The 15,798-nt window shown below is 40.9% G+C and overlaps 1 long non-coding RNA gene across 1 annotated transcript in view; it reads right to left on the reverse strand.

Moving 5' to 3' along the window:
- LOC141380831 (uncharacterized) overlaps positions 1–15,339 on the reverse strand; it is a 37,102-nt gene extending 21,763 nt beyond the window's left edge. Inside the window, exons 1-2 of the long non-coding RNA XR_012399732.1 lie at positions 13,394–15,339; positions 13,209–13,309 (exon numbers count right to left, since the gene is read on the reverse strand). This is a non-coding gene — a long non-coding RNA (uncharacterized lncRNA). The remainder of the gene's footprint in view (positions 1–13,208; positions 13,310–13,393) is intronic.
- Positions 15,340–15,798: the final 459 nt, after the last annotated feature.

The following is a 15,798-nucleotide window of genomic DNA, read 5'->3' on the forward strand; positions in this document are numbered from 1 at the left end:
CCGCTTTATTTTCCACGCGCTCGCACCACATGCACACGCACGCACACGCACAAATCTTATAACATGCTGAACAAAACAGAACGCTTCATAGAAGAGGTAGAAGGTGAATAAAACTGGGCTCATTCCAGTTGGAAGATAAATGCCAGATGTAAAATAATTCCGATCATCCGCGGAAGGTTATTCGCGTTTTGCTGTGAAGACTCTGTGACTAAAAGCATTTGTAAAATAATAACTTGGGGTTTTCTGTAAATGACATAAAGTGTGTTAATAGTTTCATATAATATGCGAGAATAATGTTAAAAACAATAGGGTTGTTTGTGACAACTATAGACAAAAGTACCTGATAGTTCCTCACGGGGGTGTGGACCAATCAACACCATATACGGAAAATAAGGGGTGGGGGAATTCACGCAGTAGTATGGATGCTACTGGGGAAATCAGGTTGAATGTTGAAAGTTCATTTGTAATAGGAGTGTTGTTCAAGACTGTTTATATATTTTTTATTTTTTGCTTCTCAGTATTTAAGGCTTTTGAGATTGTAAAAGGTAAAACGCCCATAAATAAGAAATGTAACAAATCATGGGGGAGACAGGGAATGTGAAATTTGTAACTTGGAATTGCAGAGGATTGGGCAATATAAAAAAAAATAAAGCAGGTAATGGATAGGATCAAATACCTACAGGCAAACACAGTTTTTTCTTCAAGAAACGCACATGGTAAAAAGTGAAACAATTAAGATTCATAGGAGATGGCAGGGGCAAGTATTTGAGGCTTGTCACACTTCTAATGCAAGAGGAGTAATGACTTTAATTCATAAATCAGTTCCAATTCATGTACAGAAAGTAATTAAGGATACACTAGGAAGATATATTATCTTACAATGTAAATTTTTGTCAGAAAATATAAATTTAATTAACATTAATGGTCCAAATGATGACAATCCTAAACTTTTTCATTATTTATTTTTGTTAATTGTCACTCTGCCTGGATACTACCTTATTGCAGGGGATATGAATTGTGTACTAGATCCTGCTAAAGATCGTTCAACAGGAATTGATAAAACACATACTAAAGCTAGGAAAGAGATACTGGAATTTATGAAAGATCTAAATTTGTTAGATGTTTGGAGGGATCTTAATCCTGCAACAATATCATATTCCTGTTATTCAGGTATGTATCATACATACTCGCGTATTGATTACTACTTAATTTCAGCACAATTGCTTAACAATATAATAGATTGTAGTTATCATAGTATAGTCATATCTGACCATGCAGCAGTATCTTTATCATACAACACTAAAAAATTAATACAAAATTCAAATAAATGGCGTTTCCAGATAGGATGGCTTCACGATCCAGAGTTTGTAGAATATTTAGGCAAACAAATCGATTTGTATTTTGAAATTAATAAGTCTGAAACATCTGCTTGCATTAGATGGGAAGCATTCAAAGCTTTTATTAGAGGACATATAATTGGGTTTTGCAGCTCCAAAGCTAAGAAATCTAGGCAAGAAATTAAAAAATTAGAAGATCAAATTAAAAAACTAGAAAATAAAACTTTTTATAAAACCATAGATACCGCAGAAGCAAAAGAGAAACTTTTAATACTCAGGTCGCGATATAATGAAGTGTCAGCAAGTAGGGCAGCATCAAAAGTATTAAGGTTGAAACAAAAGGTCTATGAATATGGTGATAAATCAGGACGGTTATTAGCTTGGCAAATTCGACAACAACAAACAGAACGTACAATCACAACCATTGAGAGTTTAACTGGAAATATAGTTGACCCAGAGGAGATCAATGAAACATTTAGAACTTATTATGAAATGAGTATAGCTCAGGGTGCTCACTAAATGTAGATATCCAAGCGCAATTTTTAGATGGTCTAAATATACCTCAGATATCAATTAAAGAAAAGAAAAAATTAGATGAAGACTTCACATTACAAGAAATAAGAGAAGCTATTGACTCTATGAAATCAGGAAAAGCTGCAGGCCCAGATGGGCTCCCTTTAGACATTTATAAGATGTTTAAAGAAAAGTTGCTAACTCCTTTTATGGAAATGATAATAGAGGCATATCATCAAGAACTTTTGCCTACATCAATGAGAGGAGCTTTAATTACATTATTACCGAAACCAGGGAAAACAAACACAAAATGTAAAAATATGCGCCCAATTAGTTTATTGAATTCAGACACAAAAATATTAAGTAAAATTTTAGCTAAGAGGTAAGAAGGTACATTACCAATTTTAATAGGAGAAGATCAAAATGGTTTTATAAAGCATAGGCAAGGATTTCACAATGTTCGAAGAGTCCTAAATATACTGTCACGTATAAAAGAATGTTCAGGTGAATCCAAGTGCGAGTTAACAAAAATAATATTTATTGACACAGTCAAACAAAAAGCAAGGAATGAATGTAGTGCTAGTGCTAGGAGAGATCGGGCAGGAATCAGGGTCCAGAAAACAGTCCTTAGATCCTAAGCACAGACAGAATAGCACACAATAAGCACACGTAACGCACTGACAAAGACACACAGAAAACGTGGCCCATATATAGGCCAGAATATGAGCCTCAGCTGGCGGGCTCATAAAGCCAGCTGAGTGCCGTCATCACACGTGATCAAAACAGATACACGTGGAGAACAAAAACAAACCAACATGATCAAACAAACAAAATCGCAACCGTGACATTACCCCTCTCTCAAGAGCACCTCCTGGTGCTCCCAGAAGCGCTTACCTGGCGATTGTAATCATCGATAAGAGAGTGATCCAATATGTCCTTTGCAGGCACCCAAGTTCTCTCCTCCGAACCGTAACCTTCCCAGTCCACCAAGTACTGAAATCCTCGCCCCCTCCGTCTCGAGTCCAGAATGCGCTGAACCGAATAAACGGTCTCCCCATCTACGAGACGCGGCCAGGTTGGGGGGGGTGGGGGGGGAGGGGGGTTTGGGGGGTGAGGGGGACCGGAGTGGGCGGGTTAATCGCCGTATAAATAAAGGGCTTTAATTTAGAAACGTGAAACACGGGATGTATTCTCCTGTACGCTGGAGGAAGTTTAAGGTGGACTGCCACCGGACTAATGATCTTGATGACAGTGAATGGGCCAATAAATTTAGGTGCAAGTTTATTACATATGGAACGCAAGGGAATATTCTTAGTTGAAAGCCACACTTTTTGACCGACGACGTAAATGGGAGGCTTCGACCGGTGGCGATCGGCTTTAGCCTTGGTGCGCGCACCCACTTGGAGGAGGGTGTGTCTGGCCCTGTTCCTAGTGCGTCGACACCTCTGGACGTGGGCTGAGGGGACCGCTGAGGGGACCGCGACTTCGGATTCCAGACTGGGAAAAGATGGTGGCTGGTAACCTAAGCTAGACTGAAACGGAGAAAGGCCCGTAGCCAACACTGGTAATGAATTGTGTGCGTACTCCACCCATGGGAGCTGCTGACTACAAGAGGAGGGATTCTGGGAAACCAAACAATGTAACATGCGCTCGAGATCTTGATTGGCCCTTTCGGTTTGTCCGTTACTCTGAGGATGAAAACCAGAAGAAAGACTTACAGTCGCTCCCAATAAATGACAAAATTCTCTCCAAAATTTAGAGACAAACTGAGGCCCCCTGTCAGAAACCACATCCGTCGGGAGACCATGAATGCGAAAGACGTGATTAATGACAGCATCCGCTGTCTCTCGGGCTGAGGGTAATTTGGGCAGAGGAATAAAATGAGTAGCCTTCGAGAACCGGTCCACAATGGTCAAAACAGCCGTATTGCCACCAGATGGCGGGAGACCGATGACGAAATCTAGCGAAATGTGCGACCAGGGTCTCGAAGGCACTGACAGCGGCTGAAGGAGTCCAGCAGGGGGGCGATTAGAAGTCTTAGAAACAGCACAAACAGAACAGGCCAAAACTAACTCGCGTATGTCCTGTGCCATAGCTGGCCACCAGAATCGCTGTTTAACTAAAAATAATGTACGACTCACCCCTGGATGACAAGCCACTTTAGAGGAACGTCCCCATCGAATAACGTCAGACCGAATCCCCTCCGGCACAAACGAACGACTGGGTGGGCATCCGACCGGGGGCGTTACCCCGTCCAGGTCTGTGCGAACCCTGCTCTCGATCTCCCATGTCACTGCAGAAATACAAATCTTCTGGGGAACGATGGGCTCAAGAGACGTATTGCGCTCGGAAGAATCAAAAAGACGGGATAACGCGTCGGGTTTGATGTTTTTGGAACCCGGCCGATAAGAGATGGTAAAGTCGAAACGTCCGAAAAATAATGCCCACCGAGCCTGCCTGGAGCTGAGACGTTTGGCGGACCTGATGTATTCGAGGTTCTTATGATCGGTCCAAACAATAAAGGGAACCCCCGAACCCTCCAACCAATGACGCCACTCCTCCAAAGCGAGATTGACAGCCAACAACTCCCTATTACCAATGTCGTAGTTTCGTTCTGTGGGAGATAATCGGTGAGAGAAAAACGCGCACGGATGAATTCTGTCATCCGAGGCGGCTCGCTGGGACAGGATAGCGCCCACCCCCACCTCTGACGCGTCAAGCTCCACCACAAACTGCCGGGAGGGATCAGGTGTCACTAAAATGGGAGCTGAAACAAAGCGGCTCTTCAGTTTGGAGAATGCAGCCTGTGCTGCACTCGCCCACATAAAGGGAGTTTTGGAGGAGGTTAAGGACGTCAGAGGTGCAGCGAGCTGGCTGAAATTGCGAATAAAATGCCGGTAAAAATTGGCGAAGCCCAGAAATCTCTGCAGGGCCTTACGAGACTCCGGAATTGGCCAATTTACCACAGCCTGAACCTTCTCTGGATCCATGCGCACCCCCTCGACTGACACAATGTGTCCTAGAAAGGGAACAGACTGTGCATGGAACACGCATTTCTCCGCCTTGACAAAAAGCCCATTCTTTAGCAGCCGCTGAAGCACTCGCCTGACGTGATGCACATGTTCCTGGAGAGAACGAGAAAAAATCAGAATGTCATCCAGGTAGACATAAATAAACTGATCTATTATGTCTCGCAACACGTCATTTACGAGAGCTTGGAAAACAGAAGGAGCATTAGAAAGCCCGAACGGAAGAACACAATATTCAAAATGCCCCCTAGGGGTAAGAAAGGCGGTTTTCCACTCATGGCCCTGCTTCATGCGAACCAAATGATATGCGTTACGGAGATCTAATTTCGTGAAAAACAAAGCCCCCTGCAGACGCTCGAACGCTGAAGACATCAGCGGCAAAGGATACGTATTCTTCACCGTGATGCTGTTCAGCCCTCGATAGTCAATGCAGGGTCTAAGAGACCCATCCTTCTTTTTCACGAAAAAGAACCCCGCCCCCGCCGGAGAAGAAGAGGGCCGTATGATCTTGGCCGCTAGAGAATCAGAAATATATTTCTCCATGGCCTCCCTTCTATTCCCCAAGGAATAGAAAGAGAGTATAACTTGCCTTTGGGCGGAGACGTACCTGGCAATAAGTCTATTGCACAGTCATAGGGACGATGAGGAGGCAGAGAAGCAGCTCGAGACTAACTGAACACTCTCTTCAGGTCGAGGTACTCACTAGGCACGTTTGACAGATCCATGCGCTCCTCCTGAAACACAGAACAAGAAACAGCAGAACGAGCAGACGAAAGACAAGACTGATGACAATTCTCACTCCACGAAAATATAGTATGAAGACCCCAGTTAATATGAGGCTTATGGAGAATCAACCAAGGATGACCTAAAACCATAGTATGTTGAAACTGTCTGTTAAAAAAATTAAATGTTTTCAACATGATATCCAGATGTGATCAGTTTTATGGGTTTAGTGGAGTGAGTGATAGTGGGAAGCGAAAGTCCGCTGAGTGCGCGTACTGCAATGGGTTGTGACAGAGCTATAACCGGAAGTTTAAAACTGAAAGCAAAACTGGAGTCTATGAAATTTCCCTCCACCCCGTAATCGACAAGGGCGTGGGTGTTCTTGCTTCCGGAACCATGTTATGGTGACAGGCAGTAATGTGACCGCTGCAGAGGATTTGTCCAAACTGATTTCACCCATCAGTAACCTCTTACCTTCTTACCTACGATGGGTGTTGTCTTTTACGGGACAGGAAGCCACCCGATGCACCCCCCCCCCACGCAGTAAAGGCAGAGTCCCTCACTTCTCCGACGGCACTTGCTCCAGGTCAGCGCTACTCATCTCCGGCGCCACTGCCAAGACCGGAAGCTCAGGAACAGGATCCGGAAATCTGGCAAGCCTCAAGCGACTCTCACGGAAGAGCAGTCTGGAATCCACCCAGATAGCCAGATCCACAGAGGCGGCCCGATCAAAGACCTTTTTGAGTTCTTTGGAGAAAAGATCGAAGGATGGACAACATGGTAGCTTTTTCTCCAATGCTGTGGTACCCCATTGGGCTGCTCTTTCAGAAAAGAGGGTGATTACGAACGCCACCTTGGACTGCTCAGACGAAAACAAGGATGGCTGCAGGGTGATGTACAGGGAGCATTTGGCCAGGAAGCACCGAAACAAGTGAGGCTCTCCAGCATAGCAGGTCGGAGGAGGAAGGCGAGGCTCAGCAGAGCAGCTATCGTTAGCAATCACTGGCGCAGGCATCACCTCTGGGGCTGGTGCAGGATCCGCTTGATCTGCTCCAGAACCCAGCTGTTGTACCTGAGTAGTCAGCAGTGAAACCTGCCCAACCAGGGCCTGGATAGCCTGTGCTGTGGTGGCCAACGCTTCATCCTGGCGATCGATCCGGGCATTGCTGGTTGTGAGGAACTCAGAAATCTGTGATGCACTCGCTGGATCCATGGTGAAGGTCAGTTCGTTTTGTCACTTATAAAAGAATGTTCAGGTGAATCCAAGTGCGAGTTAACAAAAATAATATTTATTGACACAGTCAAACAAAAAGCAAGGAATGAATGTAGTGCTAGTGCTAGTGCTAGGAGAGATCGGGCAGGATTCAGGCAGGAAACAGTCCTTAGATCCTAAGCACAGAATAGCACACAATAAGCACACGTAACGAACTGACAAAGACACACAGAAAACGTGGCCCATATATAGGCCCGAATATGAGCCTCAGCTGGCGGGCTCATCAAGCCAGCTGAGTGCCGTCATCACATGTGATCAAAACAGATACACTTGGAGAACAAAAACAAACCAACATGATCAAACAGACACTCCGGTAAAGCGCACAAACCTGCAACCGTGACATATACTTTATGAACAAAGAGGTGAACAAGATACTGCTCTATTATCATTGGACGCTGAAAAGGCCTTTGATCGGGTTAAATGGTCTTATTTGTTTGATGTGATGGATAGATTTGGGTTTGGTGAAAAATACTGTAGGTGGGTTAGACTATTGTATAATTGTTCTACGGCAGAAGTGTTGACAAACAATATAGTTTCAAAGCCATTTAGTGTATCAAGAGGATGTAGACAGGGTTCTCCTCTTTCTCCTTTGCTTTTTGCCATCTCCATTGAACCTTTTGCAATAGCAATAAAAAACCATGTGGAATTAACAGGAATTAAGATAGCAATGATAGAACATAAACTTGCATTGTTTGCTGATGACGTCATTCTGTTTCTAAAGCAGCTTGATATATCAATACCTGCTCTACTAGATCTCATCAGTACATTTGGAAAAATATCTGGTTACAAAATTAATAATTCGAAAAGTTCTATTCTATATTTAAATGAAATTGTACCAAAACTAGAGGATGTTGTGCCATAAAATTATGATCCACTTTTTGAAATTGACTTGATTTGAAATTTGAAAGATGGATGCCCTTATCCATATCTTTAATTGGTCGAATAAATGTTTTAAAAATGAATATTTTACCCAAATATCTATATTTATTCCAAAATATCCCTTTGCCTCCCCCTAAAAATGTATTTTAAACACTTAAAAAAAATGTTCACTAAATTCATTTGGAATAATAGACGTTCCAGACTCCGTCTAACTGTCCTGTATTTGCAATACGATAGAGGAGGTCTACAATGTCCTAATTTGCATTGGTATTATTATGCTGTGCAACTTAGAACAATAATGTTTTATTTTTTATCTCAAGACTGCCCATCTTGGGTGGAGATGGAATCAATTGGCATTAGTTCTGGTCTACCTTTAAACTTGTATTTATATTCAGCAGAATTTACATAAAAAAAATATTTAAGTGCCAGCTATCCCTTATCTTATTTCAGTCCAATTTGGGGCAATAAAAAATTTAAACCAGGTGCGTTAGATGCAGGTTTCAAGATATGGGCAGAGAAAGGAATTAGAATGATAGCAGACGTGTATGTTAACAATATTCTAATGTCATTCGATGAAATTGTGAGTAAATATAATATTCCTGTAAAACATTTCGTTAAATATTTACAAATACGAGATTTTATCTTTAAATTACAAAATAATTCTCTAGATATGCCATCATTCTCTATTTTGGAAAACGTAATAACAAAAGACTGTTTTAGTGAAGGTTTAATTTCTGCATTATACAAGATGCTGGTGTCAGCATCAAAGGAATCTTCAAATTGTAAACTGGAAGCTTGGAGATTAGATCTTGAGGAGGATATTTCTACAGAGGACTGGATGAAGATGTGCGAGGAAGCTCAATCACTAACAATGAACACTCGTCTAAAACTGTTACAATATAAATGATTGATGAGGATTTATATAACTCCAGTTTTATTGCATAAATATAATGAAAATATTCCAGATACTTGCTTGAGATGTAGGAACCAAAAAGGAACGCTGTATCACTGTATATGGGAATGTAAAGGAATACAGAACTTTTGGAAATGTATGAAAGAAATTATAGAAAATATTCTTGAGGTTTCTATACCAATGTCTCCTTAAATTTTTTTTATTTCATTTATATCCCAAGGAGATCAAGTTAAAAAAGATGGAGCAAATGTTTTTCAATATATGTATTCTACAAGCGAACGGCTTATTTCTTTAAATTGGAAAAGTATATGTGCACCAACTATAGGTTGTTGGCTGAAAAAGATGGTGACAAACATGAAAATGGAAAAAAAATAACTTATATGATAAGAAATAGATATATAATTTTTAATAGAATTTGGGGACCTTTTACGCTGTTTTTAAAAGGTGGTGGATTTGGAAATGTTTTACTAGAAGATTAGTAATAGAGGTCATATTGTATTTTGATGTAAAATACTGGGAAGCCTTTTGTTTTGTTTTTGGTTTGTTCATTTGTTTGTTTGTTGGTTTGTGTTGGAATTGACACATGGAAATGTGTATGTACATGTTACTTAAAATATAATAAAAAGGAATTGGAAAAAAAAAACATTCACATCCTTCCATCCACGGTAGTTATTGCTCAAATAAGTTGGGATCTTATGAAGGAAATACAGTGAGCACCACAAAATGAACCAACCCCACTTAACCGTCAATATGTTCCTCAAACCCTCAGAAATCGCACTGAGGGTTAGGACATCCAGGAATTTATCGGACCATGACTCTAGTAAGGAATGCATTCTGGTGGCATGCCATAAACAAGGACGTTACCAACTTTGTCAAATCTTGCACTATTTGTGCTTAAACCAAGACCTCTTGTAAACTTCCCACCGGCCTACTACAACTCCATGCCCATTCCACACCGTCCCTGGTCACATCTGTCTATTGACTATATTACAGACTTGCCTTTATTCAATAGACTATTCTGGTGATTGTAGACAGATTCTCAAAAGCATGCAGATTGATTCATTGATTCCATTAAAAGGACTACCCACTGCTATGGAAACAGCAATAGAACTCTTTCAACATGTCTTCCGAACCTTTGGAATCCCGGAGGACATAGTATCTGACAGGGGTCCCCAATTCACTTCAAAGGTGTCAAGAGCCTTTTGTAAACACCTGGACATTAATCTCAGTTCAAGTTCGGGCTACCATCCAGAGTCAAATGGTGAAGTAGAAAAAGTCAATCAGAAAATAGGTCATGACCTCAGGTCTTACTGCAGCAGAGAACAGAATAAATGGAATGAATTCCTTCCTTAAGCAGAATATGCTCAGAATCCCCTTACCCACTCATCCACAAGTCTCACTCCTTTTCAGTGTTTATTAGGCTACCCAACCTCCCATCTTCCCATGGTCAGGAGAACCTTCAAAGGTGCCATCAGCAAATGACTGGATTAAGCGTAGTGAACAGGTGTGGAACAGTGCTCAAGTGAGGCTACAGAGAGCTATCCATGCTCAGCGGATTCAAGCAAATCGCAGGAGACATTCCCACCTCAACTACTACCCTGGCAAGAGAGTCTGGCTTGCCAACCGTGATCTCTGTCTATGCCTACCATGCAGGAAGCTCACTCCAAGGTATGTTGGACCTTTTAAAATCTGAAACAAATTAATGAAGTTTATACCTTTTAGAGCTTCCTGCTAACTATTCTATATCTCCTTCCTTTTATGTCTCCCTTCTGAAACCGGTCCACCCTGCATCTGACCCCAGCCCCTCGAGGCCTGAGCCTCCTCCACTTATTTGGAGGCTTGAAACTCCAGGGCTGAAAAGGAGTCCCACTCCGGCCCTGTTTATATCTAATAAACGTAAAAAGGCTGCTGTTGTGCTTTAGTAATATGCAGAATATAAATATAACATTAATACTTGTCTGGATATTTTTAACACAAATCGAGCCTTTTTCATTACATTTCAAACATGTTTGATGCCATTCAGGATTTCAATCTGCCCTCCAACAGCTGCATCACCGAAAAGAAGAGCTGAGGAAAATCGCGTCAGTTTTAATAAATTGGGTTTTAAGTTTTTTAAATACTTATGCTTTATTATCATTAATTAGCTTATTTGTTTGTGTATATAAGGCTTCTATAAGGGGGGGGGGGGGGGGTGCTAAGGCTTTTTTGTTGGTAGCAAGACCAATACAATAACTGGCACACTGCGGCCAAATTAACACAACCTATTGCAATTAGAGCTCCACTACGCCACCCAGTACATTACCTGGGACACAAAATACAGGTTCGTATCTCTGACACAAGGGAATGAGACGTTGATGTAGAAAAATAAAGTTCCTTTTATTACAATGCACTTCTCATTGGACCACAAATATTAAAAAGACAGGCACATGTGCTTTAAAAAGGCACTAGAAGGCAATTACAAAATACAAAAAAACAAATCCTCATCCAACCGCAGGAGCTGGGGCTTACCAAAGTCAGGCAGCCTAGGCACTGGGCCTGAAAATGACCCACAGATTCACACGTGCACACTTTTAGATTCCAAAAACACCACACAGTAAACTTCAATGCACACAAGTGAGCAAAAGACTAATTAATCGAAAAAGAGCCACGCCACACAGCAGCCCGACTGCCCGTACTTGACACCCCCAGCTCCTAGGGAAAGAAGAAACCACAATTAGAAAAGAAATAAAACATTTAAGAAAAACAATCCCATATATTAAATGGACTCACAGGGGCATCAAAAACAGACTACTTGAGCAGGTACCAGCTGCCCGGGGGCAGGGAGGTGACAGGCCCTAGCTAAAAATCCCAAACAGTATGTAGTAAAAGTTAAAGCACAAGGTCACAATATTGGAACAGGACAACGCACCAGAATGCAGGTATAGAAGCAAAGCTAAGCAGTCCATTAGACAACACTTATTTTAGGTGTTCTCATTTTTGTAAATATGAAAAAAGCAAAAAATCAAAGCATATGCAAAACAACAAAAACAATGATAGAAAAGCAGGGAAAATAAATAAACAAGACCAAACAAAAAGCAAAACTAAAGCAAAACAAAAAGCAAAGCAAAAGAAACCAAAAGAAACAAAACAAAAACAGAACAGAACAGAAACAAAAGAAACAAAACAGAACAGAAACAAAAGAAACAAAACAACAGCATCCAGCAGTTGTCAAGAGCAGGAGGAGACGTTCAATCCACAGTGCAATCTATGACAAAAGACCACAATCAACCGACATACCTTCCAAATACAGGGATTTATGGGTGTTTCACATACCACTACACGAGATGCCAGTTGTGATGGCCAAAAGTGTGTCCCCACATTAAACATGGGTATATACACACACAACCACACTTTATGATTCTTAATTCAGCATTTCTCATATTAGTTACAGATTCTACAGAATAATGACAGACACAGTTTAATACACTTCACATTTTTATTTTCATATCCAATAATTTCATCTCATAAGTTACTAGTTTGGAGTGCACACTTTCTAGTTCTTTTGACAAGATTTATTGAGATTTATTTCTTTAAGTTTAAGTTACCTGTGAGATCCAGGATGGCGTGGCTCAGTGCTCCAGATGAGGTCCGGTTGCTCTAAGGGACCGGCTGGCAACATTTGCCGACATTTTGTTCCGCCTGACCAAACCAAAATACTAATTGGCTGAGGGGGGTGTTGAAATGTTTATTTCTTTATTTTTGTTTATTACTAGTAATTGAATTGCTAGTTTGTTTATATATTGATTGATTAACTTTAAGTGTATTTTTTGCCTATGTTTGGTGGTTGTTTAGTATTAGTTTGTGATGTTAAGTCAACTTTTTGTAATGGACTAGTCCCATTCTTCTGTGTATATAAGTCCCGTTTTTGTGTTTGAAGAGAGGCCTGCTTTTCTTTTTCTCTTCGTTTGTTTGTATGATTTGGTTATGTTTTGTTTGCTTTAAGTCTAGATTTGACTTTAATTTATTCAAATGCTTTAATTTGTCATTTGGTTCATAATTAATAAATTTATTTTCTTTTAGAAACTTTGTGTTCGTTGCCCTTGACTGCTTGGTCCCTCACATATGGTGTCAGAAGGAGGAATCAGCCATGGAGTTGGCGGGGTGGTAAAGAGGCTCGAAAACCCAATGTTTATCACCAGGCCCAATATAACACTGGTAAGCCTCCAACCAGAGCAAACTATGAACCAGTAGTGTTTAAACCACCTAAGAAAATACCTGTTTGTTATTTGTGTAACCAAGAGGGCCATACCAAACCCATGTGTCCAAAGAATGTTGTTAAGCTCTCTCAAGTGTGTCATCTGCCCAGAACGAATGCTGTTCCGGTGAAGCCTGGACTATCTACAAATATGATTACTGTAGAAGTGAACGATAAAGAACTTCCTGCACTAGTTGACACTGGCAGTGATCAAACTTTGGTGCACCGACAGTTTGTCTCTTCTAATCTGATTAATCCTGCTGACAAGAAAGCTATAGGCTGTGTCCATGGTGATGAGAAACTGTACCTTATTTTCTTTTGGAAACTTTGTGTTGGTTGCCCTTGACTGCTTGGACCCTCACACCAGTCATCCCTCCGGCAAAGCCAGGCGTCCGTACTAATAACTAACTAGAAAATATAACAAATCAGTTTCTACTCCTTGTCGTTTGATATGCACAGAATGTACCGCTCGTACAAAAGAGCTCTACTTACCTATTGGGAAGACAGCATTCACGGGAGTGCGCATAAGTGTCAACAGAATCACGAGGGAGAGTTCAGCTCTATGAAACGGGATTTCTTAAAGCTCACAACGCCCCACAGTAGCCACTCTATGGTGCAACAGCAGCCGAACAGACACCAGCCTTCCAGAGCAAGAAAAAACTCAATCAAACCCAACACAATTTGAAACAAAAGCGAAAATAGGGCTTAAACAGCCACTACATACCAGACACACGGCAGTGACACACCCACCACAGGCTGGACGATGACGCAACTTCCACTATTCTCCGACAGGCTTTTATACACCTCTTAACAACCCGCAGTTAGTAATGGGCGACGGGCGTACACCAAGGCTTAATGCATAACATCTGCTACATAAATTTTACAGAATGATGGGTTATATTTTACATATTAGGCAACTAAAGCACAACAGCAGCCTGTTTATGTTCATTAGATATAATCAGGGTCGGAGTTGGACTCCTTTTCAGCCCTGGAGTTTCAAGCCTTAGACCGGCCCACCTCAGTTCACGACTAACTATATTAAAATAAGGTAATTTCCAATTCAGTTTCTAATTACACTATCAAATCTTTTTCAAGAAAACAGCTGCTTTAGAACTTCAATGTTCAACAACCTCACAGTTTATACATCTCAACAATAAAATGGTGAAAAAAAAAAGAATGAGGTTCAAACATGGATCGACGACATCGTAACGGAGTGCATTGACCGCTCGACCACAATGGTGCTGTTGTGCTTGTGTGGCCGGAATGATATTTGTATCATCATAATCCTGCAGGCTACATTTTGCTCATAGGGCTGTTGTCACCGACTCGGTCCCAGTCATTGCCCTCGCTGGCCAGCAGAGGTCATCATCACCGGACTTCTAATACATTATGGCTGTTTCTCAATATGCGTTCTTCAGCGGTTTTGCGTCCTCGTGTTCTCGTGAAACGTCATCATCAGCTGCCTAAGTTCAGTTCCAATACTCAAGACCGCAAGTACGGAGGCAAGTGAAACTTCCCGGATGTGTTCTTGATATCGAGGACGCACCGATGCAGACTTGAGCACCGAACTTGCTCTGGAAGTCCCAGAAGTCATTGCGACTGAAGGTGGGAAGCGCTGCATTTTATTTAGATTTATTATTAAAGTTCATAGATATGACTTATTTACCTCAGGAGTTTCCCTAAATGAAACGGTGAGAGTAAACATTACCATGGACATCTTAAGGAATAAACACATTAAGGGTGTTTGTTTGCTGAAATTTTTATTAAAATCAGTTTTATTTATGTTGTGCAACATATATTTATAATGTTTTATGCAAAATATATATTTTGAAAAGGGGAAAAACAATAAATCGTTGTATGAATGCTGTAATGTTTAAATAATTTACCATTTAAAACATGTGAAGGTCATGTGACCATCAGGAAGAACGCAGCATCTCAATTCTCAAAGGGCGCGTTCTCTGTCCTCGCGGTCTCCTGAGTTCGTTCTTCCGAGGACACCTGGCAAGACCGGTCTCCACAAGAACACAAGTCCGTTCTCTGCGTTCTTGGAATTGAGAAACAGCCTATGTCATCCTCATTGACTGATTGTCACACGCACCTGCAGCACATCTAATAATCACCTGGCACACACATATAAGCAGCACTCACACAGACTTGAGTACAAAGTCTTGTTCTGCCCCGGCTAACACTACTGAGCGGTTCACATCCTTGCCTGCTTTCCTGTTGCTTACCTTGGACTGTTTCTCGACCTTGTCTTGCCTGCCACCTGCCCTGAACCCAAGCCTGAATATTGACTTTGATCCTCGCTGCTTGCCTCTGACCCATGCCTGATTACTCACCTTGTGTTTGCCTGCCGCCAGCCTTTTGCGTGAATTTCTTTTGAGTCTTTTCTGACTCCATACAACTCCGCCTTAAAACAGCGAGCTGTGTACACGCCCCTAAAATAACACATTTGAACACATTATAATAAAAAAAATCTGAACTGTGTTTTGAACTGAATCTGAAAAATCTCACTAATTTGTTTTAAATAATAAAGTACCTACAATGAAAGTCAAACTATTAATTTAGAGAGATTGTTTGTCATTTTACTATGTTTTGAATATAATGTGAAATGACAAAAAATGACTAAAAAATGTAGAGATTTTTTTCTGTAAAGTTTTTTTTTTTACAGTGAATAAATAATTTGCTAAATTATAACATTATTGTGTATTCCTTTAATGTTTTAAACAGGTTTTTTCACGTGATTAGGTATAACTGGACCAAAATCAGACCTGAATGAATTTCACAGCTTAAATAATAAGTTTGATTATTTCATATAAATAATTAAGCTATTAAAACACTTATTATAAAGAAGTAACATGTCTTATAAACAACCTGAATATGGCACAAACGTCCAA

The sequence above is a fragment of the Danio rerio genome, chromosome 24 (assembly GCF_049306965.1).
Source record: "Danio rerio strain Tuebingen ecotype United States chromosome 24, GRCz12tu, whole genome shotgun sequence".
Taxonomy (NCBI): Eukaryota; Metazoa; Chordata; class Actinopteri; order Cypriniformes; family Danionidae; genus Danio; species Danio rerio.